We start from the raw sequence: 26493 nt of genomic DNA, 5'->3' as shown, positions 1-26493 counted from the left end.
GAGCCTGCTTCTCTCTCTGCTTGCTGCTCCCCATGCTCTTGTGCTCGCTCTCTCTCTCTGACAAATAAATAAATAAAACCTTAAAAAAAAAAAAAAAAGACTACCAAGCCATACTCTTCTTTGTCCTTTAGCTGAAAAGTGAAGGAAGCTAGGGGACCCCAGCTTTGGCTGACCTTGAGCCCAAGACTGATTCTTCCTCTGGGACCTCGCTTGGACTGGGCACTGGGGACCCAGATGAGTCAGGCCATCCTTGCCTGGGAGCCTCCTCTCTGGCGGAAGAGACAGATGTGTGACAGGGACATTGGCTGGCTGAGCCAGCATTCACCTTGCGTCTGCCCCTTTACCTTTCTCCATTTATATATTTATAATTGCAACATGGGTAGGGGATGTTGAGTTCCATGGTGGGAGGAGGAGGAAGACTTTGACTGGAATCCTGGCCAGGGTAAGAGGACCAAGTCAGAAATTTCCAGCACTTATGAGACTTACTGTGTGCTAGGCAGGGTCAGATCCAGATTTGGGAAACCTGAAACTTATACAATTTTGGGAGCCCTCTTTAAGAAGAACAATACAAAATCAAACCCAGAAGTGAATATGTATTTCAAATGCAAAAAGAATTCACAATCAATTACACATTTTTCGGAGTGGAAAAACACCACAAACTTCACCAAATTCAGAAAAATTATATTTTTCCTAAGTGCCATAAGTACCTCTAGTATACCTCTTCTTTTTTTCTTTTTTCTATGATTTTAAAAAAAATTTTATCAACATATAATGTATTATTAGCCCCAGGAGTACAGGTCTGTGAATCGCCAGGTTTACACACTTCACAGCACTCACCATAGCACATACCCTCCCCAATATCCATAACCCCACCACCCTCTCCCTACCCCCCTCCCTCCGGCAACTCTCTGTTTGTTTTGTGAGATTAAGAGTCTCTTATGGTTTGTCTCCCTCCCGATCCCATCTCATTTCATTTATTCTTTTCCTATCCCCCAGACTCCCCACGTTGCATCTCCACTTCCTCATATCAGGGAGATCTATGATAGTTGTCTTTCTCCAATTGACTTATTTCGCTAAGCATAATACCCTTTAGTTTCATCCACATCGTTGCAAATGGCAAGATTTCATTTCTTTTGATGGCTGTATAGTATTCCATTGTATATATATACCACTTCTTCTTTATCCATTCATCTGTTGATGGACATCTAGGTTCTTTCCATAATTTGGCTATTGTGGACATTGCTGCTATAAACATTCGGGTGCACATGCCCCTTCAGATCACTACGTTTGTTTCTTTAGGGTAAATACCCAGTAGTGCAATTGCTGGGTCGTAGGGTAGCTCTATTTTCAACTTTTCGAGGAACCTCCATGCTGTTTTCCAGAGTGGCTGCACCAGCTTGCATTCCCACCAACAGTGTAGGAGGGTTCCCCTCTCTCCGCATCCTCGCCAGCATCTGTCCTTTGCTGACTTGTTAATTTCAGCCATTCTGACTGGTGTGAGGTGGTATCTCATTGTGGTTTTGATTTGTATTTCTCTGATGCCGAGTGATGTGGAGCACTTTTTCATGTGTCTGTTGGCCATCTGCATGTCTTCTTTGCAGAAATGTCTGTTCATGTCCTCTGCCCATTTCTTGATTGGATTATTTGTTCTTTGGGTGTTGAGTTTGCTAAGCTCTTTATAGATTTTGGATACTAGCCCTTTATCTGATATGTCGTTTGCAAATATCTTCTCCCATTCTGTCAGTTGTCTTTTGGTTTTGTTAGCTGTTTCCTTTGCTGTGCAAAAGCTTTTGATCTTGATGAAGTCCCAATAGTTCATTTTTGCCCTTGCTTCCCTTGCCTTTGGCGATGTTCCTAGGAAGAGGTTGCGGCGGCTGAGGTCGAAGAGGTTGCTGCTTGTGTTCTCCGCAAGGATTTTGATGGATTCCTTTCTCACATTGAGGTCCTCCACCCATTTTGAGTCTAATTTTGTGTGTGGTGTAAGGAAATGGCCCAATTTCATTTTTCTGCACGTGGCTGTCCAATTTTCCCAGCACCATTTGTTGAAGAGGCTGTCTTTTTTCCATTGGACATTCTTTCCTGCTTTGTCGAAGATTAGTTGACCATAGAGTTGAGGGTCTATTTCTGGGCTCTCTATTCTGTTCCACTGATCTATGTGTCTGTTTTTGTGCCAGTACCATACTGTCTTGATGATGACAGCTTTGTAACAGAGCTTGAAGTCTGGAATTGTGATGCCACCAACTTTGGCTTTCTTTTTCAACATTCCTTTGGCTATTCGAGGTCTTTTCTGGTTCCATATAAATTTTAGGATTATTTGTTCCATTTCTTTGAAAAAAATTGATGGGATTTTGGTAGGGATTGCATTAAATGTGTAGATTGCTTTAGGTAGCATAGACATTGTCACAGTATTTGTTCTTCCAATCCATGAGCATGGAATATTTTTCCATTTCTTTGTGTCTTCCTCAATTTCTTTCATAAGTACTTTGTAGTTTTCTGAGTATAGATTCTTTGCCTCTTTGGTTAGGTTTATTCCTAGGTATCTTATGATTTTGGGTGCAATTGTAAATGGGATTGCCTCCTTAATTTCTCTTTCTTCTGTCGTATTGTTGGTGTAAAGAAATACAAATGATTTCTGTGCATTGATTTTATATCCTGACACTTTACTGAATTCCTATACAAATTCTAGCAGATTTGGAGTGGAGTCTTTTGGGTTTTCCACATATAGTATCATATCATCTGCAAAGAGTGATAGTTTGACTTCTTGCCGATTTGGATGCCTTTAATTTCTTTCTGTTGTCTGATTGTTGAGGCTAGGACTTCTATGTTGAATAGCAGTGGTGATAATGGACGTCACTGCCATGTTCCTGACCTTAGCGGAAAAGCTCTCAGTTTTTCTCCATTGAGAATGATATTTGTGGTGGGTTTTTCCATAGATGGCTTTGATGATATTGAGGTATGTGCCCTCTATCCCTATACTTTGAAGAGTTTTGATCAGGAAAGGATGCTGTACTTTGTCAAATGCTTTTTCAGCATCTATGGAGAGTATCATATGGTTCTTATTCTTTCTTTTATTAAAGTATTGTATCACATTTGATTGATTTGTGGATGTTGAACCAACCCTGCAGCCCAGGAATAAATCCCACTTGGGATTTATTTAATGTATTTAATATTTAATGTACTGTTGGATCCTATTGGCTAGTATTTTGGACACCTCTTTTCTTACAACTTTGGACTACATACTCTTTATTTGCCTCCTCATAGTACAGTAACTTTCACAGTGTTTTCTCTGGAAAGACTAGAAAGACAACTGAGTCTCCCTTCTTGTATGGTTATGTTTATTGAATACTCATTGTTAGGGTAGTTGGGATGCATGAAATACACCACTTTACACGCAGATACACTTGCTGTTTGTTGTCCTGCTACAGATTGTGTTCCACAAATCCAAAACTTCTGGTAAGTTCTGTTTCACAAGATTCCCATCAAGGAAAAAAGGACATATTTATAATGTCTAATTCCATCGGCTTGGTCATCAGTGACGGGACAGATGGATGAGTTTCTGTTTTGATGAGGCCTAAATTATTTGCATGCAATTTGCCACATCGGATGCTTAAAAGAATATCCCCCAGATGAACTTACAGCTCCATACATTTCAAACCTTGTTTCTCTTTCACTACCCACAGACCTCCAAGGCCAGTCACAGGCCTGGTGCTAGCTGAGTGGGCTCAGTGGGCAGCAGGGAACTTGGTTCTGGAAACTTCCTATACCAGGGCAGCTGGCAGTAACTATACCTATAAGTGACTGTGAAGCGTATAAATATAAACCACTAATCCCAAATTACTGTAAATGTGTCCTCACCTTCCCTTTAGCTAGATTTCCAAAAGGCCTTAGCCCCACAACAGCCCTCAACAGGGAAGAAAGTTGGAGGGGGATTCGGGGTGGAAAGAGAGGGTGCTATCAACACTTCATGGTTAAAATAGCTTCCATTTTACAAAATTTCCCAAAGATGTTTGGCCATGCGAGCACATTTTGAGAATATCTTCTTGAAAAGGGACAAATGCAAGCAAAGGGCCTTGAAATGCTGACTTCATTACCTCCTGGGTGAAGCTGCTTCAGTGCCAGGCACTGTTCTAGTCAGTTTATACAGGTTGTCTTGGGAAATCTCATACCTACCCTGTGAGGTAGAGGTTTTTATTGTTGTTTCCTAAGATTTTATTTGCTAAGGAGAGAGAGAGAGAGACCACAAGCAGGGGGAGCAGCAGGCAGAGGGAGAAGCAGGTTCCCCGCTGAGGCAAGGAGCCTGATGTGGGACTTGATCCCAGGACCCTGGGATCATGGCCTGAGCAAAGGCAAATGCTCAACCGACTGAGCCACCCAAGCCCCTTTGAGGTACAGTTTTTAAGGATGAGGCTGAGAGAGATGGAGAGGGAAGCCAAAGGTCATACAACAAAGGACAGTGTTGAATTCAGAACCATGTGACTCCAGAGCCGGTGCTGGTGGTGTCTTTGCCGCCCAGAAGCTGGTGGGACTGTTGTCAAGAGTTGGGTGAATGGGATGGAGAGATTCCTGCCTTATCCTCTGGTGCATTGGGTGCCCAATTGTTTTTACTGGAAGTTTTGTAAACAGACGAGCCCAAATCCTCCCCTCACGCCACGTTGCAGCTCCCAGGGGAGTCTTGCACGGGCTGGGTAAGGGCGGGGGCCCGGCGGGTATTTCGACTTCTCAGGTCCCGAAGCCTGGCAAACCCATCCTTGTCTGCTCGCTGCTCCAAGGTAGTGCCAAGCCTCTCTCTGGAGTTTTCCAAGATGTCTAGGGAATGAGATGCCCACCCGGGTGGCCCATTCCAAGGTTGAAGAGCCGGAACGGACAATGCCAGATTGCTCCAAGCCGAGCTCGGTTCCGCTTGAAGCATTTTATGGGCCCAGCCTGGGTAAACACGGACCTCATTAATGTACCGGGGGGCTCCACCTCCACTGCCGTGGGTCTCACCTCCCAGAGCCGCAGGCGCTGAAGCGTGAGGCCCCAGAGCGGTGTGGAGAAGACAGAGCTGGGGCTGAAATGGTTGCATGGCAGTGGCCCTCGCCGGCTAGTCTCCTTTCATAGACGGGGGGACTGAGGCTTCGGGAGGGGACGGCACCCCCTGCATTCCATCCCTGCCGCAGGCCCGTGCCATCCCATAGAGACAGATGGTGCTTTCCAAAACATCAGTCGAAACACATGGCCTGACAATATCTGAGTCCTTATGGGAGCAACTGGAAAGAAACACAACCACCTTGAAATCACAACCACCTTGAAAACTCTACGACTCTCTCTCCCCTCATTTATCACTGGGTCCCTTCACTTACTGCACACACCTTTCCTGAAAGCAGCTCCATTCTAGGCCCCAAGCTGGGGCTGGGGACCCCAAGATGAGTCAGACCTGGCCTTTATCCAGAATGAAGTCACAGTCTGGTGGGGAGACAGGTGTGGACCCAGGCAATGACAGTGACAGAACGCTGTGCTCGGGACTGGGACCCAGGGAAGCTCAGGGGCTCTGGAAGCCTTGAGGAGGGTCCCCCTCGCATAGCCTGGGGTCAGGAGGGTGGAGGAGTTCCCTAGAAGGAGAAGTGAATTTATTTTATTTTTTAAAAGATTTTGTTTATTTGACAGAGAGCAGAATCATGGGGAGCAGCAGGCAGAAGGAGAGGGAGAAGCAGGTTCCCGGCTGAGCAGGGAGCCTGATGCGGGACTCAATCCCAGGATCCCAGGTTCATGACCCCAGCCAAAGGCTGAGGCTTAAGCAACTGAGCCACCCAGGCGCCTCAAGAACTGAATTTTAAAGATGAGTTAATCCAACAACTCAGCTATGAGAAGGCCCCTAAGGCCTAAGGCATCACACCTGCAAAATAACAGTCCTTTAGAGGGTACAGTGGGGTTGAGTAAGAGAGCCCGGCCCATGGTAAGCGCTCTGTAAATATCTTTTGAATAAATCAGTGTTAAGAAGTTTGGTGTAACTGGATTGTGGGAGTTTTGGGGGGTGTGTGGGGGTTGGAAGAAACTGGAGAGGGGCTAGAAATTGAGACAGTCTTAAAGGCCATACTAAGGAGTTTGGGTAGAACCCTGTGGCCACAGGGGAGCTAAAAGGTCGGGGAAGGGATGTGGCCAGATCTGCCTTTGAGAAAGGACACTCAGGAGGTAGGGCTGGAAATGGGCTGGGGTAGAGTTTCCAATAAAATATAGGACAGTTCAATGTGACTGTCAGATAAACAGTAAGTCTTTTTTTTTTTTTTTTTTTTTGGTGTTTGTGTATTTGGCACCTTAATCTGGAGCAGGGGTGGAAGGAACGGGGAGGTAGACCCATGAGGAGAAGGCCCAGCAGTGGTGCAGGAGGGAGGTAATGAGGGCCTGCTATGATGGCCTAAATGATGGTTGGGGCTGTGGGAGGAGAGGAGAGGACAGTCAAGAGGGTGAGGTGTTTGTGTGTTTGTGTTAATGAAAACTTGTTCGTGAAGCATAACACGCATGCAGGAAAATGCACAATTTGTAACAGCTTGATAAATTATCAAGAGTGAACATACCTGGGGTGCCTGGGTGGCTCAGTTAAGTTCATGATCCCAGGATCCTGGGATCAAACCTCCACATCATGCTCCCTGCTCAGCAGGGGGCCTGCTTCTCCCTCCCCCTCTGTTGCTGCTCCCCCGCTTATGCTCGCTTGAACTCTGTCAAGTAAATAAATAAAATCTTAAAAAAGAAAAAAAAAAAAAAAGAGTGAGCACACCTGAGGAGCCACCACGTAGATCCAGAAACAGACCAGGGCTCCACGCCTGCCCGGTCAGGACCTCCTCCCGAAGTGACCACTGTCCCATCTGCGGTCACTGCGGCCTCCTTTTGCCTGCTTGGGGCTTCTTCGTCCAGAATGTGCCCGCGTGCGTCTGGCTGCTTTGGTGGAGCCTCGTGTCCATGAGGCTTAATCGGGACTGCTTGTCACAGAGTGCCGTGTTCCCGTCTGTTGCCACGTGTCGTTCTGCTGTGTGACCAGAGCACGGTTCGTGAGCTCTTCCCACTGTTGGTGGGCGTTTAGTGGCTAGCAGGAATTCTGCTGCTGCGAATGTTCTAGTCCCTTTGTGCGGGCTCTATCCAGTGATGGGCAGGAGACCGCCCTTTCTGGCTTCCAAGAACCCATTCAGTGCACCTCCTCCCAACCCTGCGCCCAGTGCCGTCACACTGACGGTCTGCCACGGGCCATGCTGGGATTATTTATACCATGGGAACTGGCAGATGCCACAAATCCACAGATTGTTTCTTCCCCCAAGGGCTGGCAGGTCAGCATTTACCCACCTGCCTCCGGGTACGTCCCCAGAAGTGAGTTGCTGGCCCCCTGGATATGTTCCACCCTAAAGGCAATGCAGTTTTCCAAAGCTCTTGTGCCAACTGGCACCCCCCCCCCAGCAGCATGTGAGAGTTTAAGGGGGTCCACACGTTCACTGTGGAGAGGCTGTCATGAGGTGGGGCTGCCAACCGTGTGGACAGGCTCACGAAGGGCAGGGAAGGTGAGGCAGGACCCTGGAGAAAGCCCACCCTCTGTCTGGGGTCCTGCAGGGGGGCAGAGAGAACACAGGGGGAGACCGGGGTTGGGCGTCGGGGGCGCTTTTGGATGTGCAGGGCTGGGTCTGCAGGGCCTGTAGGATGTCCAGGGGTTGCCAGATGTGTGTGTCAGCAGCCAGCACGTGGTCCAGGGCCTGGGGGTGAGTGTGCTCCACGCCTCTACCCACTGCTCTCCCGTAACCCTTCCTCAGTTCCCCCAGACTTCATGCCAGACCGAATCCGCTGCGTGTCTTCTCGCTCCTTTTCCACTTTCCTCCCTACCTCAGTGTCCCTATCCAGACTGGTGACGTCTTAGGACGGGGTTGTGGCCTGCTTCCCCATCCCCCCAGTGCGCTGCCTGGGCCCTGGCATGGAAGAGATGCCTGATGGAAGTCTGCTGAATAAAAGTTGATAGCAACTGCGCCCAGTCTTCCGCACAGGGCTCCCTGCACAGGAGTCCGGGAATCAGGCCTGCGGATGGGCCGAGTGTGTGCATCTTGGGGGAAGTAGATGCGTGGGGGGTGGAGGGTGGGGGAGTGGGCAGGGGAGAGGCGAGAAGGGGGACATGTCCCCGAGCAGCTGGGCCGTGGGGGGGGGTGGTTGTACACAGATTACGCTGAGACCATGGCCCATTTCACCCAGGCAGTTTTCTGCGAAGCCAGGAAATGGTTTGTATTTTCAGAAGGAAATGAGTGGATTTTACTCATGGGGAGCAGACAGCTATGGGAAACAGTTCCAAGGGAAACAGGCCACGGGATGGGGGGCAGGGGGTGAGGGCCAGAGCCGGCAGCTCCCCTCCTCTGCGAGGCGAGTGGGGGGCAGGTGTGGACCAGCAGGTTGACAAATGGGCTCCCCGTGTCCCTTTCCACGCTGCTGAGAGATGCCTCTCCCGAGGGGTTCTCTGCCCCGGAGACTCTCAGAGGTACAGGGGGACCAAGCAGGAAGGGAAGGGCGCCCAGACTCTTTGCACCACCTTGGGGACCCCACAGATCTCGGCTGGTCATGGGAGGGCAAGGCCCACTGTTGTCTTGCCTGGGAGGCCAGCACAGGGGTGCCAGAGAGGCCCGGGAATTAGTTGGAGGCCTTTTGGAGGTTGAAGTGTTCCTTCGGTCGCTCCATTTGCTCACCGTCCTTGCACCAGCCAGCCAGCCCGCCGGCGTGCACCTCTCTGAGGTCCCTGAGCCGCGACTGGGTGATGTGGAGATGCAGACTTGGGGCCTGACGTCAAGGGGCTGCAGACCTAATGTGGAGGGGGGTGCCCCTGGTAGACAGCTAAGGAATGGTATGGGGGTACCCTGAGTGGCAGTCAGCAGGGACTCAGGGAGCAGGTAACATCTGAGTCGGGTTTTGGTGGGAAGAGGAGAACGTCAGAGGGGAAGGTGAGGACACAGCCCTCTCGGGCACTGTGGGAGGAAAGGCCTAGATCCTCAGGCCTCAGGGAACTCTGAGGAGAAGGGCAGGGCAGAAGGCGGCTGTGGGTGCATCCCTGGGCTGGCCTGGGTTCTGTCCTCTCTGGGACCCTGGTTCTCCACACAAGGCCCACTGGGAGCCACCCATGCTGTTCTCAGCCTCTGGAGGCCTTGAGGGACTCTGGGAACCGTGCACAAGGACTCAGTGAGGCTCAGCTCCCCAGCCTGGAGGGGGATCCTGAGCTTTCCAGGCCCAGCTGAGGGTGGGTGAGGAGTTGCCCAGGAGGAGAAATGCCAAGCAAGTAGGGGAGAGGCTCAGGCTAGAGCTTGAGAAGCTCTCATGAATTTGTCCCCTTGTTCCCTCCACAGTGGGGCTCAGGCCGTGGCCTCTGCCTTCTCCTGGGCCTCCAGTCTTGCCCCTTCCCATCTATCGCCTGCCAGCAGCCAGGAGGGTCCTTGTCTCCCCAACCAATTCCATCTGTCCAGAAGCTCCCCAGTGCCCGACCTTGACTGTGGATCCCTTTTAGATCCAGCCCAGCCGCCTCTCCAGGCCTCTCCAGGCCTCTCCTTTCCTCCAGCCCTTCCACTGTGCTCTCCTCAGCTCCTATGGTAGTGTCAGCCTTTGGGGTTTTGAATGTGCTTTCCCACTGGCACCCCGTGTCTATCTGAAGAATTGATGTATGCATCGTTCAAAATCCAATTTAGCACACCTCCTCTGAGCAGCCTTCCTTGATCAGCCCCTTTCCCAGCAGAGTTACACACACTCCTCTGGGTGGCCCTTGGCCTCCCACAAGCTCAGCTCACTGTTTCAGAGCGTGTCCTATGCCTGTCTTCTCAGCAGACTGGGAGAAACCTCAAGACAGCTTATGGAGTGGGTCAGAAGGGGAGCTGAATCGTCCGGCAGGAAATGCCTCTGTTGAGCCAAGACTGGGTATGGGGGAGTGGGGTGTAGACTATGCTAGGTCCATGGTGGGCGCTCAACCTAGAGACTGAGCAGATGGGGATGTCTGGGTTGGGAGAGGTCAGTGTGGGCTGGGCTGGGCTGGCGCAGCAAGTCTCTGGGGAGACAAAAGCTATCAGGGAGAGAAGCACACCCGGCAGGCAGGCGACAGTCTGAGGAAAGACAAAGGGCAGGACCCCATGGAGAGTCAGGGATGGGGAACAAAGAACGCCAGGAGGTGACATGATGAGAGGGACTCTGGGAAGGCCCCAGAACGATGGCCATTTCCCTCTGAGCTCACCATGGCCGGGCATGGGCCCAGTCCTGGCTCTTCTAAACCACACAGCCCTCTGTGAGGTGGGTGCTGCCATCATTCCCATTTGACAGAGGAGAAAACGGAGGCATGGGGAGGCCTGACCACCTGCTTCAGTCAAAGCCAGTATCAGGGATTCCAACGCCCAAGATCGTGACCACCACATCATTCTATGTCTGCTCCACTTGACAGAGGGGGAAACTGAGGTCCCAAGAGCACACTGGCTTACCCGAGGGTGCCCAGCCTATCTGAGGAAGAGCCCGGCCTGGGGCCCGGGTCGAGCAAACCATCCCAGCCGGGCCTTCCTAGCTGCAACGCCCACCACGGGGCCCCTCCTCTGCACGCCTGGAAGAAGTTCAGAGGGGCCGGGCTGGTAGAGCTGGGAGGGGAGTGGGAGGGCCCTGTGGCTTGGCACCTCTGTCAAGACAGACCCTAACCCCAGCGGCTTCTTTGAAGGAGGCTGATGGCAGGGGTGGGGTCTGTGGAATCCTTGGAATGTTCATTGTCTCCCGAGCTCCAGGCCCAGGGATCCCAGGGGGCAGGGCTAGGAACAATGGGGGTTTGGGGGTGGGGGCTTCTGGGACTGGAGGGGGCAGGGCCGGGAGGGGAGGGCTGGGCACTGGCTACACAAGGTCCTCAGGGTAGGGTGGCTCAGACGAAACCACAGAGCAGACAGGGAGTAGCCTCCTTTCTCCTGGAGGGGGTGTGGAGGCTGCTGGTCTTGCTATCCCCGCTTGTGGGGGATGCTTAGAACACCCACACGTGCCCAGCCCCTCGGTCTCCGCAGGCCCCAGACAGCCTGTCAGCGTGTTTGGGACGCACACCCCTGGTGCGGTGTTTGCTGGCATCACACAGGCCCTCCCTTCGGGCACCTCCATGGCCCACTCTTCCTCCTGGGCTCTCACCTCGACTCCACAGAACCTGGGGTAGAGGCCAGTCACCTCAAGGCAGACACCGTCAGCCCCATGAGGGTGCGAAGGGTTCCCTGGCCCAGGGTCCGAGTGCCAGGTGCCCGGTGGGCACCCACGCGCTCCTGCGAACTCTGCCTCCCCCTCCCCTCCCCCCTACTGAGGCCATCCATTTGCTTGGGTTGCTCTCAAGGCTGCAGGGTGAGGGGCCCCAGTGATCTGGTGATCTTCTCTCTCAGTAGTCCAGAAAGATGGAAAGGGTGTGGGTTTAGGGTCAAGTCCACATGGGTTCAAATCCCAGCTCTGCCACTTCCTGCTGGGTGACCTTAACAAATCACTTCCCCTCTCTTGCCTCCCTTGATGGCTGCTGTGAAGACATCACTAGATGCCGTTGGTGAAGACCCCACCACAGGAGTGGTCTCTCTCCTTATCCCTGCGTCCTCCTCATGCCCTCCTCTCTACCCCCTTTGCCCCCTGAGAAGTCAACAGAGTCTGGCCAGCTGAGGCAAGGAAGGAAGTCTCAGCCCAGCACGGGCTTCCAGACTCTGCTCCTGAGGGGCCATCTGCTGGGGGTCCTGCTGGGGCCCCCAGTGTGGCCTCTGGCCCCGAATGGCTGCCATCAAGAGCCCAGAGCCTGTCTTGTGCTCCCTGGGAATTCTAAGGTGCTGGGAGCCAGACACACCTGTGTCTCCTTCTCGTGCTCACCCTCATGACCTCACACTACTGAGTACTGTCACATGCTTGCTTGTCCCCACCGGCCAGCCAGCCACCAGCTGGCCTGCACTGAGCAGGACACCTCGGCTCCAGGCCCAGTGCTGGTGAGGGGGAGGGAGAGGAGTCACATCCAGGAGTCCCAGACCTCAGGCTGACCCCAGGTGCCCCGGGTAATGGGTGCGGACTCAGCATGATCAGAGCTGGGAAGCCTGGGGAGTGTGGGACTCCCAGGAGGGGATTGGAGGAGACTCAGGGGGGCTGCCTGGAGCAGAGATGGTCAGTCTGAGTCTTAAGCGTGGAGATGAGTTCTGGGGAGCTCAGGGGAGGAGGGCTGGTTGGCAGGAGCCTCCTGGGTGTTGGACCAGACAGGGCAGACGCAGACACACCGAGCCCCAGGCTGGGGAGAAAGCCCTCAGAGAGAGAGGGCTTCCCAATGCACGCTGGCCAAGCTCGTCTTGGGGTATGTGATGATGGCTCCTGCTCCAGGCCCCACACAAGGGGACTCTCCTAGACTGTGGAGCCCACCCCCAAGGCTGTCCTGGGCCCCACGGGCTGAGGCTACTGAGCACCACAGCCCTCCCCACGCCTGCCCTGTGGTGAGAGACCATGTGGCTCAACAAAGCCCCTATCCAGAGGGGTGGGCATCCACTCTCTGGGCCATCCTGACATTTCTAGAAAGACTCTGGAATCCCTCCCTCCTCTTCCAGCCCTACTCTCCAGGCCCACTGCCCCCCATCTCTTTGCCTCCTCTCTTGGCTTGTGCTGTGCCCTCCACGCTGTGGACAGACAGCCCCTTCCTGGAGCAGATGGGTCTGAAGGAGCAAATGTGTCCTGTACAGTGACCTCGCGTCACCAGGCCTCCACCAGGCATTCAAGGCCCTCTCAATCTGCCCCCAGTGCCCTCTCCAGCCCTGCGACCTGCCACTTCTGTCCCCATCCCATCGCGGTCCTTGAGCCACACCAGGGACACTCGGGGCCCAAATGGACCAGGTGTCTTCGGGCTGTGAGCATTTTTTTTTTTTAAGATTTTATTTATTTACTTGACAGAGATCACAAGCAGGCAGAGAGGCAGGCAGAGAGAGAGGGGGAAGCAGGCTCCCCGCCGAGCAGGGAGCCCGATGCAGGGCTCCATCCCAGGACCCTGAGATCATGACCCGAGCCCAAGGCAGAGGCCTAACCCACTGAGCCACCCAGGCACCCCCGGGCTGTGGCATTTTGCCTGCTGTTTTCTCTGCCTGGATTCTGTCCCTTCAGTGCACACCACCCTCTTCTATGCCAGGCACCCACAAGAGACCTCCCCTTGAGGAGTCCTGTTTGTGTGGGGGTGATGCCTGTAGCCTCTGGCAGGAGTGAGGCAGACGTGGAGGGGGGGGGCAGGGAGCCTGTGGGATGATGTGGCACAGGCCAGCTGAGGGACACGCAGGAGAGGCCACAGTGGGTTGAGGCGGGAGCGAGTCGCGGAGGCCCAAGAAAGCAGCCCCCAGCTCTCTCCTAGGCCTGTTTCAGCCACGGAGCTCTCCGAACATTAACACCCAGCCTCGGTCAGGATCACACATCTTGGAGAAGCAGAGTCACAGAGACATGGGTCTTCCTAGTTCAGGCCAGCCCAGCCAACCCCCCTGCAATGCTCTGGCGACTCCCCCTCACCCTAGAGGCCCATCCGAGGGGAAGGCTGGAAGCACCGTTAGCTGAGACCCGTCCTGCACTCAGGCTCCCCCAGTTAACGTTCCCATGGAGTCCCCAAGCAGGCAGGCGCAAGGGAACTGGCCTTCCCCAGGACTCCCTGCCCTTGTCCATCTGGGGTCTCTGACAGCAGGAAGGAGCAGCCAGATTAGCAATTTCCCGGCTCCCCTTACTGTTCAGATGGCCCCAGTAATCACTTGACCGGGCCCCTGCCATCCTGTTAGGGAGCTGGGGGGCCCCTTATCTGAGCAGACCACACCTCTAGCCCCCACCTGGGGCCCTGCTGGGACGGCACATGGGTGCCCTGAGGTGACCTACCACCACCGACAACAGTAAGAAGGACACACAGGGGACCCCTCCCACCACCACCACAAATGGAGTTCACATACATCGTCTTGCTGGACACTTCTGCCAACCAAAGGACCAGCAGGCAGAAACTGAGGCTCTCAGAAGGCAAGGGGCTTGCCCAAGACCACCTTCCAGATCCCAAGTTCTGAGGCTCTCACCTGGCACCTGGCACCCTTTTCTCTGCCCCCAGCCCTCCATACACCCCCTCTGGATACAGGAGCTTCCCCAGGAACTCAATTCGGGAACCATCTTACACTCAGACTATTCTCACTTAGACGCAGCTGCAAAGCTGTCGTCCTAGCCCTGAATGATATCTTCACCTGGACTCCGTTGTTTAAGTGTCCCATCTGGCCCCAGCCTTCTCCCTCAGCCTTTGAACTTGACCAGGACTTAGGCTGGGTCACCCACTGTCTGAGCCTCCCCACAGGTGTGAAGCTTGGGGCAATTCCTTCAATTCCTTCCCCAGCCACTGCCCCCTGTTTCACCTCCCGTGCACGCAGACACCTGCCGAGGGGTCTTCAGTGACAATGCATTCCCTCGGTCAGCAAATATTTGCCGCCTCTGCTTCGGCCCACCTGCAGGCCACCCAGGGTAGGAACAGAGGGGTTAGTGGCTGTGAGCCAAGGTTCCAGGCTACAGAGGATGCCCGGATCGTCTCTGGCTGGGTCACTGAGGAGCACAGGGGCCCTCTGGGCTCTGCAGATAAACTGGAGCTTGTCCAGAGGAGACAAACTAAGTTGGCTGGGTCCTCAAGTGCATCCTGGGACATCTGGCTGGGAGGATGGGGATGCCCGCCAGGAGAAGGGCCAACTGAGAGGCAAAGGTGGGAGGATGGAAGGCCATGAAAAATGACTTTCTCCCAGATGGAGCCAGCCCACCGTGGGAAGAGGGCTTCCCCGTGAAGGTGAGCTCCCTCCACGGATGGTGTATGAGATGATAAATGCGAATTCCTGCCCCGAGGTGTTGACTTGTCACGGTTGGTGCGTCCCAGCGGGCAGCTGCATGGGGAGAAAGAGCACCAGGCAGGGAGTCTGACACGTGGCCTCCAGGTCTGGCGCCGTCCTTGACTGTTGGCTCTGACCTAGGTCCCCTGGCCAGCCGAGCCTCAGTTTCTTAATTGTCATGTGGGTACGCTCATGTTCACCTCTGAGAGCTGTGGGGCAGTGGGTGAGAGGGGGCCCAGCACACAGTAGGCGCTCTGGAAATGTCCGTTTCCATCTACCGCGTAGAGACAAGCTGGATATGGGAAGAAATTACTCCTGTTTTACAGCACCCTTCAGTTTGGTGATCTGTCCTCGAGTCCCCTCAGGAGTACCCAGCTGCTGGTACCACCTGGCTGAGGGACGAGGAAGCCACGTGCTATGGACAGACTGGGCCTCCCTGTGAATGGTCAGGGGTCAGGGGTCCTTCACCTGGGGTACCTCTAAAGGCCTCTAAAGGCACTCTCCCCTTGGAGGGGAGTCCCAATCTGTCAGATGAACACAAAGCATGAGGTGAATGGGTACCCCATTCCCATGCCGTTGCCTAATTCCCCACCCACCATCTGGCCACTGCCTGCTCCAGAACCTTCTGTGGCTGCCCAGTGCCCACAACATTCTTACAGACCTGTAGGCTACAGCTGTCTCCTTGGGCTGGCCTCCCTCTCCAGCCTCACTCCCACTGCCTCTGACCGTAGCCCCACCCCCGAGCCCCCCATCCTTTTCTTGCTGCTCCCTTCACTTGCAATGCCCTTCCCATCCCACCTCAGCCTGTTAAACTCCATCACCTGGGACTAGAAAAGGCTTGAAGGAGCTGCTGGAAACAGGGTAGTTGTGAGCTAACTAGGTCAGCGTCTTTGGAGTTTGGATCAGCGAGGCCTGTCTGTCTGGGCGTAGTACGAAACTGTAGTACAAAGTGGCCCTGCTGTGTGGCTTTGTCCCCTGAACAGCATTGGCTGGTCTAGGCATTGAAAAATGCTTCATCGGGTTCCTCCACCACCAGATGCTTTTGAGATTTGGTGCAAAGGAAAAAGGCAACAGGTTTGGGGTATCAGCAGGAGTGTTACTGGAATGATGGACTGTGGATAAGGAGGAAGCCAAGAGGAGGAAGCTCCCAGAGGAGTCAGAGAGGGTGGGCAGCACAGACAAAGTGGGGGGGGTGGTATCTGTAGTGGCAGCGGGGTATGGACCGGAGATCCTGAAGGTGGTTGTTGTGGCCAGTGACGAGGGCTAAGGGGAGGCCGCAGGACTGGGGGGCTGAAGGAAGTGGAGATGACAGTGGGAAGTGAGAGGCAGGTCCCAGCCATCACCCAGGATCCGCCTTCCCCTCCTCCCCACAAGGCCAGGGCTGGACAGGACAGCTGGATCCTGAGAGCAGAGCTGTGGGTGTACCGTGGAGGATGAGCGGATGGGTGGGAGATCAGCCCAGAGGGCAGCAAACGTTCTCTCTAAAGGGCAGATGGTAAAGGTGTTAGGGTTTGCGGTTCATGTGGTCTCTGTGGGGTGAGAGCAGCCAACAGCAATCAGTGAATGCATGGGCTGGGTCCCAGTAAATCTCTGTTTACCAACACAGGCCGAAAGACGGATCTGGCTCACGGAGGGAGAAGAGCGACCCCAGGGTTCCAGGGTAATAACCTTGAACTGGGGATTGTCTGGTCTTTCTGGAAGCCCGTTTCATATAGTTGGCAGTGTTTAACACAATGTTAGCGGATCCATGAGGGACTTCACCAACTTTAATTGTGGAAAATTTAAACCCTGTATAAAAGTACATAGAACGGTATCATGAAATCCCACATACTGATCCCCCAACTTCAACAATGATGGATACACATCCAATCACCTCTACCTCTGGCATGAAGCTCTCGCTCAACCCCAGCATTCTGGCCACAGCATCCGCTTCCCCAGGGACCCTTGAGTTCATGGACAGCAGGGACTGAGACTGGTCCATGTGGGTGCCTCTGCCCACACCAGGACCTCGGTCATTTTAGGTGGCCTCAAGGTCACTTAGAGGAGGGAAAGGAGCATTGTCTTCCAAGGACCCACTCCGGTTAGGACTCTTGCATGTGTCATCTCCCTGTGAGGGGAGGGCCGTTATTCCCATTTTACAGATGAGGAAATGGGGGCACAGAAAGGTCGACTGTCTTACCCAATGTCATGCAGGTAGAAGAGGTAGGTTGGGAACCCACATTTGTTTGGCCCCAAACCACACTACGGCCCTCGTCCATCCAGTCCCGGAGAGGAGGACTTTTCCAGATTTTGTTTTTGGAAGGGTAGATTTGGGTGCCACTCGGGGTGCCCCAATCCTGATCCTCTTCTCATTGTCTGAAGGACCTAGCCTCAGGGATCTGGGCGGGGGACTCGGTACCCACCCACTCACACGAACCCCCTCTGCCTCTGCCTCTCTCCCAGTGACCTCAAAGAAACCGTCCTTCCTCCCTCGCCTCTGGCAAGGATCACCTGTCCTCAGCCCCAGGACCTGTGGGTCACCTGTATAATTGGATGCCAGTGCTTCCCCTAGCTGGGCTCGAGGAGGGCACAGGACACAGTATGGCTAGATCCTCAGGGACTTGGACGCTTCCTAGGCTGCTGCACTCACTTTGCAGATGAAAGACTAAGGGGAAGGGCTGTTGGAAATGGTTCTAGGGCAACCCTTCTCCCACAAACACTGCTTCTCTGTGGAAAGGAGACCTAGCCCTTGATCCCAGGATCGGCTCTGACTCCCTGCTTTGTGAGGATTAGTGGTTCATTGTCAGAGCAACCTTATGAGGTAGACATTGATATCATCTATCAAGATATTGTGTATGGGCTGGGACCCAGAGAGGCGAACTGGCTTGCCCAAGGTCACACAGAGGTGGCTGTGATTTGAACCCATTCGTGTGGGTCCACAGCTCCCATGCTAAGCTCTTCTGCTCTTGCTAGCTGGAACCGACTCAGAGTTTGCCTGCTGACCTTTCAGTGGGGCTGGGGAATGTTGCGGTTAGCCTGACGTCCCCCCGGTCCCTCTGGTCCACTTTCCCCCACCCCCTGCCTGGCTTGCCACCCATCCACCTGCTCCAGCAAAGTAGGCTTTGATGGGCTATTTGCTCCCACACTCCAGCAAGAGGGGGAAGCAGGAGGGCCTAGGTGGTGCTGCTTGTCTCCCCTGGCTCTGCAGAGAGCCCCCTGACCTACCCAAGGTAAGAGTCCCGGGCCCCGGCCTGCCTAGCCCCAGGTGGGCCTCCCAGTTCATCCTGCTCGCAAAGCCAACAGACCGTGGCATCTGCAGACCGTGACCTCCTCCCAGCAGACGGCAGCTCCGTCATCATCGCCTGCTCCAACGCCTCAGTGCGCTTGGTGGGGCGCAGCCTCCTGCCTCCCTGAGCCCACCCGTGTGAGCCAGATAGGGGCCAGGGTTGGTGAAGGAAGCCTGAGACAAAGGAGCAGGCTGGTGGTCCTGGCTCAGCTGGGTTGCGGTGTGGCTGTGTGACCTTGGGCAAGTGACTTGAGCTCTCTGAGCCCCCCTTGCCTCACCCCTTCTTTTGCAGGTTCAGTGAACCAAGGTGTGGAAATAGGCTTTGCACAGGGTAAACCGCTGTGTGGATGGGAGGGGCTCCCATTATGCTTGCGCTCTCTCCCATGACCCATTTCTCCCGCCCTTTCCCAGTGACCCCTGTGGTCACGTCACATTGACGAGGAATGCTCCCGTGAGCTTCAAGGACCATTGCCCTGGCTCGAGGGCCAGTCTGCACACACTCCCATGCAGAGAACCCAGACCGTCCAGGCAGGCAGGGGCCTTGTGGATCCCTCATCCAGCCCCCGCTTACTCAGCGGAGGCAGAGAGACATGGATGGGGAGCTCCCGGCCCAGGTGGGGGAGAAGCAGCAGGCGTGTGCTGCAGGGAGAGAGGTTGGCGTCAGGCAGTAGGGTAGGTACAGCAAGTCAGAGAGACCTTAGGTCAAATTTTGGCCTGGAGACAGGGGGCACAGGAGGGCCATACAGCTCTGCCGGTTAGCCCCGTGCCACTCTAGGGTCCACCCTCTCCATTACAGTCGTTCTGTGATTTGTATATGAAGACAAATTTCTGCTTTGAGGAAGGGGCACCTTTTTTCTATGTACAAAGATGCCAACTCCCTGCTTTTTGTCATCTTTCTTACTGCATTTCTTGCACCTGCCCGGGACTACTAGAAGGCAAGGGCTGGGTCTGATCACCAAGACAGGCCTTGCCACAGAGACGACTGTTTCTGAGCATTTGCTGAGTGCCTGAGTAACTCCCTGGGTGTGCCCTGCAGCTGAGAACCCTGTGAGGGCCTGAACCAAAAAGAGGTCCCTCAAGCCCCAGACAGATAGATAGGAGAACATCAGAAATGCCCAGGTAGGAGAGTACAGTGGGTCGGGAAAGGTGTTCCCCTCTCCTGCCCAAAGCCCACAGTGTGGGTGACATACAATCTACCTTTCCTGAGGCACTCCAGCCAGGGCTATGTACAGGTGTTCAGGTTGTGCACTGCACAAAGGGCCACCTGAGGGGCTGGGAGCTGCAGTCCAAACTGGAGCGAGGCTGCACTGCCAGGGGGAAGGAGTGGATTGTTTTATTTGTACTGAGATACCACATGGGGCAGCAGCAACCCTGCCCCTAGCCTTTGTCCAGACCTAGACCTTTCTCCAGGGCCTCCTAGGCCTCCCCAAACTTCACTTGAGTCTGGCTTCAGACCATTGGAAGAGGGCTGCAGACTTGAGATATGGATAGAGTTACTATGATGCCAACAAGTGACATAACAATATGGCAAGGGTAGTAACTGGGGGCTCTCTGCCCAGACTGATCCAGTTCAAAGCCTAGCTTTACCACTGATAAGCTGTGTGAGCTTGACAAAATCACTTAACTGCCTTTACCCTCAGCTTATTTTTTTTTTTTTTCTATCAGGATACTAAAAAAAGCAGAAGTGCAATTGACAGAGTTAAGTACACCAATCTGGAGTGTACATCTCAATTGCTTTTTCCATATGTATACATCTGTGTAGCCACCACCTGAATTAAGATACCCATTTTCATCCCCCTAGAAAATTCCCTGGGTGAGTCTCAGTTTCTTCATCTGCAAAATAGGAGAAACAAGAGCCTCACAGAGTGTGGTGGAGATTAGATAAAGGAAGCTCGTTGGGCATTTATTCTGTATATTTATTTATTTATTTATTATTTTTCTGAGAGAGAGAGAGAGGGAGAGAGAGCAGGAGCACAAGTGGGGGAGGGGCAGAGGAGGGGAGAGAGAGAGAGAGAATCTAAAGCAGGCTCCATGAGCAGTACAGAGCCCAACATAGGGCTTGATCCCACAACCCGGAGATCAAGACCCGAGCCAAAGCCAAGAGTCAGACCCTTACCTGACTGTGCTGCTCAGGCGCCTCCTTGAGCATTGTCATGGTGCCCGGCATTCTGTGTGCACTCCACCCATGGTGGGCTGTTATAATTTCCTTCTCACAGTCTGACACTTAGCTATTTCTGCCTCATCAATAGGCCCATACCTTACCCCTGGGGAAACTGAGGCTTGATGAGGCAGGAGCCCTGGCTTTGCTGTGTGACCTTAGGAAAGTTATGTCCCTTCTCTGGGCCAAAGAAGGAGTCAAATTAGATGCTCCCCTGGGTCTCATTTGACCTCTTGGAGTCTGTGGTTAGGTTCTGCAGTCTGAGGTTGGGAGCCCCTGACTGCTTCTACTCAGTCAGGGGGTCTAAGCCTCTGTGACTTGTGTGTGTTGGGGGTTAGGGAAGCAGCTGGCTTTTGGCTCTCAGTCAACTAGGCCTGTCCCTGGGGATGGACCAGCTGAGCCCTAGTTCAGCATGAAGTCGCTGCTTAGCCCCAGATTGCATGCAAGGCACTTTTAGGGATCTGTTTACCTCCCCTGCGGTCCCCGACCCAGTTCACATTTGTCAGGGAGAAATTGGAGGAGCCAGACTTGCCCTTCCTCACCTCAGTCAATTCCGGGACATTCCTGGATTGGATGAGAGTAGAGGTGACAAGAGAGAAGAATAAATCCTGAAAGACAAAGCTGCACTTTTCCTCCATCTGATACAAAGTCGTGCATTCCAGTCCCGCTCAGTCCGGCTGGGGGAGCTTAGAACTGGGGACGCAGAGGGGAGCAGAAATCTAGATGTGGATAAAAGGAATTTGTTCCCCAGGAGTGGGAGATCTCAGCCTCATCCTCACTATCCAGGCAAACTTGTCCTCCATTTATTCCTCACTGGCTGGCCCAGAGGACATTCTAGCTATCCCTCCTAGGGGGTCTTTATGTCAGGACCACACAGGGAGCAGATCCAGGAAGGGGCGGGTGGCCTCAGCAGGACGTGACCCCCCGGCACTGCAGGGTTGAAGCAGAGGTGAGATGTCCCCGGGCAAGGAAGTGAAATGAGGACCCCAGTGTGACTCAAGGCCAGATGGACAAGTGTTTGAATTTTGGCCCCCTCTTTTATTAGCTGGTTGACTCTGGAAAGCAGGCTGTGCCTGGAGCCTCAGTGTTCTCCACTGGGCCATAACGATGATCATACCCATCTCCCAGGATGGCTAGGGGACCACAAGTGACCGTGTCTGTCAAGTGCCCAACCAGAGGCATAAAAATAAGATCAAAGGGAATACTGTGATAGTGGGACTTTTTGTCTCGCTCTTTGAATTCGTTTTTTGTGGCTGCTGTCACAAATTACCACAAATTAGTGGCTGGAAACGACACAAATTTATCTTACGGTTCTGAAGGCCAGACGTCCAAAATGGGTCTCAGGGAGCTAACAGGAAGGTGTCAGCAGGGCTGCGTTCCTTTCTGGGGGCACTGGGGAGGACCCATTCCCTTGCCTTTTCCGGCTTCCAGAGGCCTCCCCCTTCCTGCACCCGCGGCCTCTTTTCCCTCTAGTGGTGGCCCACTGAGTCCGCCTGGCAGCCTACCACTCAGACTCTTCTCTGGCCCCCGTCTTCCGTGTCCAAGGACCCTGGTGATGACCGTGGGCTCATCCGGGTCATCCATGGTAACCCCCTTTAAGGTTGGCTGATGAACAACCCCAATTCCACCCACAGTCTTAATTTCCCTTCGCCATTTAACGTGACCTATTTATGGCTTCCGAGGGTGGGGAACAGCTTCGCGGGCGACATTACCCTCCCTGTTGCTCCACCCTCGTCCCACGTTCCTGCCTCGGGAAAGGGAAACGTTGCCACCCCTGTTCGGTGGGAACCCATCAGCACTGCGGACTGGTGGACTGGGGGCCCCAGGGCTGTTTTCCTTCCTTTCCTCTTTCAAATGGGGGTTGACCTTGCAGTTTCTCCCAAGTGCAGGGTTATTGGGGGGGGGGGAAGATGCAGGAGCAGGGCCTCCAGGACACATCAGACTCTGAATGAGAAGAATGTAAGTCACCTAATACACATGAGTCTTCCCTTCGTCTCCCAGCCGGGGAGAGGGATGAGAGGGGAAGGTCTTACCTTGCATTCGAAGAAGGGCATTTGTGAATGCCAGTCCATCACTGGGGGTAGACAGACCTTATTTTTGCCACCAGTGTCATTTCCCCTTTTATTCTGGTGACAGCACTCTGCTTTTGCTTTGGGGCTATCATCCCTCTCATGCACTCTCCCACACCCCACTTCATGTATTTCCGAGAGCACGGTACCCACCCCCAACCCCAGAACTGGCCGTGAGACACAGGCCCGAGCCATCAGAGCGTCCATCTTCCAGACCACGGTGGCACTCCCGGCCTCAGAACCTGGAGGGCGAAATAACGGAATAAGTTGCTGGCGCTACTGTCTCTCTCTGTTTCGTGGGGCCAGAGTCCGGAATATACCCCCTAGTTCTCTTTCCACCTCCTGGAGCCTGAGAAGAAGCAACATGGAAACCAGGAGAATCCAGAAGTGGGGCAAACAGGTCCTGGAGATAGAATTAGAACCCCTGAATGAAGTCAATCCTGAAATTCTCATCCCTTTAGACTTCTTTTTAGATCCATGAATAAATTTTTATTTTCTGAAGCCAATTTTGGTCACTTATATGGCAATGGACTGTGATTATAAATGATCTACTTACAAATGCTCTATCATTGACAAAGAATTCTGATATCCATGACTCTGTGGAAAGCAATCGCTGAGCTGAAGTAAGGAATACCAGCCCTAGATCATGGATAAGAAAATTGAGCCCGAGAGAGCGGATTTGATTTGCTGATGGCTGTGCGTTAGTTACACGCCGGGGTCAGGTTTCCTAAGATGAAACTTACACTTTTTCTCCCCTCTGGTGTCACTGCTCCAGAAAGTGAGGGATCAGAAGCAGTTCTGGGATGAAGTAGAGTTTGCACTGAGCCTTGACGACTAGGTAGGGTTCCTAGAGGAGAAAGCAGGAAGGACATCGTCAGGAAAGAAACAGGTGGGCTGAAACCAGGAGGTGGCAGTGTGTGTGTGACGGAGCGGGATGGACACACGGGTCAGGGCAGGCTGGCCCGGCCTGGTGCCGCCCTCCCCAGGGAGATATAAGGGACTGAGATGTCCCAAGGGACAAAGCTAAGCCCAGAGGGCAAAGCACCACTGGTGGGAACTGAGGCCCCTGATGTCTGAGGAGATGGACTTTGGAAGAGAAGAGGCAGTAGGGTCTGTCCCGGGACCCATGGATCACACACTGTGAGGTGATGCCGCTTTGCTCAGTTTCCCAAGGGGACCCCTCTGTTTCAGATCGGGGCAAAGGATCTGCTGTCATCTTAGCTTAAGCAGACACCCCGTGAATGCTAGCTGTTAGTATGATTATCCTCAACAACATCGTTGTTGTCATCATGGTGGGCCCACTCCTTCCCATTCTTTCTCCCAGGGCAGCTGACAGACCAGCAGCCTGATTCCTCTCCCTGGTGTCTCTTGGGCCCAGAGCACCTGTTGCCTGCAACTTGGAGCTTGGAGTCTGATTCCTAGCCTGTAAAAGAACATCTTCAGTCCTTTGATTCAGGGATGTTGTAAGTTACCACAACCGTGATGCATCACGTGTGTGTCCTTTCGCATTCATCTCCCCTGTTCTGTTCACTTCTCAGAGGACGGGCACGCATCTGTCTTGGTCAGCATCCTGCCTAGTGCCTAGTGTATGCACGAGGCTCCCTAAATATTTGCTGAGAGAAAGATCGAATGAGGGACCCCTGAGACCCCAAGGACCCACTCTGAGCTCTCAGAGTGAACAGACAGTGGCACCAGGGCCACGGGCAAAGGCCCCAGCCTCTGAGGTCCTGGGAGGCCACCACTGGTCACTCACGAAGGGATGGTGGAGTGAGGGGAGATTTTCCTGGCAGCTCTCCGAGACAGGTAGGATTTATCCTCATTTTAGAGTTGAAGAAACTGCGGTTTACAGAGGCTTGCTCCGGATCAGCTTTCTAGTGAGTGGTGGGCTGGGACTTGATCCAAGACCTGTGACCAGGGTCTATCTCTCGAAGCCCATCTAATGCCATTTTCAGTGCCCACAAATCGGCGTGTTTATTTTCATCTGAATGTTCTATTTATTTCACCAATGATTTCTGTTTGCAATAGAGCTTTTTTTTTCTTTTTAAAGTAGACTCCCTGCTCAGCATGGGGCCCAAACTCAACTACCCTGAGATCAAGACCTGAGCTGAGATCAAGCGCCGGATGCCCGACCGATGAAGCCACCCAGGCGCCTGGGCTAGAGAGCTTTTTGTTCTCAAAATGCTATTGGGCAAAACTAGAAAAAGGGGCAAGCATTCTTGGACTGTTTTCCACAGCCAGTCATGGTGGGGGACGATACTGGGATGCCAGCTCCTGCTCTTGTTCCCAAAGACCCTAATGGAAGTCATTACACAAGCCAAGCTGCTAACCTGTAAGCAAATGTGTCAACTTACCAACAATCAAGTAATTCCCTGATCCACGTTGGATATTAGCCAGGGGCTGGAGATTAGCCAGCTGAGCGAGTTGCACAACACTCTCCCTGGAGGGGGATTGTTGGATGGGAGGGATTTTCCAGCTCGTGACTTGGATGAACCTGGAGCTATTTCCCCATTGAGCAGCCCCAGCCTGAGAGGCTCCAGCAGCTTCGGCTGAGGGTGGCTGGGACAGGGCCGGGGAGTGGGCCAGCCCAGCCTGTCCACGCCTAGCCTGATGGTGTAGCCCTCAGAAGTCTCAGTAGGATTTAGTCTATCCAGCAGCCCAGGAGAGCCCCCTGGAAACCCAGGAGCTTCCCTGGGTAGGCGGCTGGTTTCCAGGGAGATAGGGTACCCGCTGGCCGGCAGGCGGAGGGCAGGAGACTGAGGAGAGGCCAAAGCCGCAAAGGAGGAGACCCCGGCCCTTGGAGCTGAAGGGTCCAGGGTGGGGGAAGAGGACGCTGTGTGGGAAGAGGGATTTGGCACAGGCCTCTGCTGCCTGGTCTCAATTTACTTGTGAGGAGCCTCCTAATAGCCGGGTAAGAGCTGTGCACGCTTTCCTGAGAGCCTGCTAAGTGTTTATGGAATGATTTGTGAGGAGAAGTTTCTTTGGAAGCAGCTTGGGGAAGGTATGTTATTAAGAGAGAGAGAGAGCTCTCTCTCCAAGTTCCCGTTGGCCCGCTTCCCCCAAGGCCCCTGGGGTCTGGGCAGCCCATGGTCACAGCAGCTGTTTGCTATTTTGTAGGCCGTGGGGCCGGGAATGTATTGGGGCTGGGGGAAGTCAGGGAAGTAGGGCAATTTCCTCCTCCCTGAGGTGGCGTCATGCAGCAGAAGACGACCAGAGCCAGAGTTAGGAGCTTGCCTCTGAGGGAGGTGCCCTGGCCTGGGAAAGCGTGGGGGCTGTTGCAGGGGCTGAGAAGGAGGGAGGTTGGCAGGGCCAGAGGCAGCCGAGAGGCTGTAGATGATGGGGACGGAAGCATAGCCATTGGCCATCGAATAAGAAGGAAGCCACTGGGGAGGGATATGGACAAGCCAAAAGGACAGGGTGGGGCCAATGACCCAGCGATGAGTTTGTTCTCTCCAGGGAGGCTCCCTGGGCTCAGGGACTGTCTGGCTTATCTTGACATCGCCAGCATCATCAAACATCAGGGCTGGCCCAGAGCAGGGGCTCGGCGTGATGAGTGGTGGGCCCTCACCCAGCCAACCATCCCACCACCCAGACAAGAGCACCATGCTGCCATTGGGCCAGCCCTAGAAGTTAAGTCCCCATGCCTCTTGGTGTGGGAAGCTCAGGACTACCTACTAATCATCCCCTCAGTGGAAATCTGCCCACCCTGGTCTCCACAGAACAGCCACTTTACCTCAGGAACCAGCAGCCAACCACACAGGTCTACTAGGCAGCCCTAGTGACTGGCCATTTCGGATTCTCTGGGGCCACTGCCAGGGCCTGTAGTCCCGTCATGATCTTTATTCCAATTTATTTGCACACCAGCCATGGAGGATTGGACTTTTTACTTGCCCTGATTTTATGGCTAAGAAAAGCTGGCGTCCAGGGATCGTGGTCACTCTGCTGAGATCACACAGTGAGTATCTGCCCAGGGAGGGATCAAACTTCTGTTCAAGCCCAGAGCTGGTGTTCTTGCCTGTAAGCAATACTGGCATAAAGTGCTCACCTATGTTGTCTTACCCTGCACACCGCAATTGTCGCTGTGATGTCTCTGTTCGGTTGTCTCCGTGCTTACTCGGGAGCTCCCTTAGGATGGGAGGCAGGTGGGCTTTATCCTGGGTCCTTAGCTCCCAGTACTGGGCCTGA

This window comes from Martes martes, assembly GCF_963455335.1.
Source record: "Martes martes genome assembly, chromosome: 10".
In the NCBI taxonomy this organism is placed as follows: domain Eukaryota; kingdom Metazoa; phylum Chordata; class Mammalia; order Carnivora; family Mustelidae; genus Martes; species Martes martes.
The sequence above is the reverse complement of the archived record's forward strand: the minus strand, read 5'-3'. Positions refer to the sequence as shown.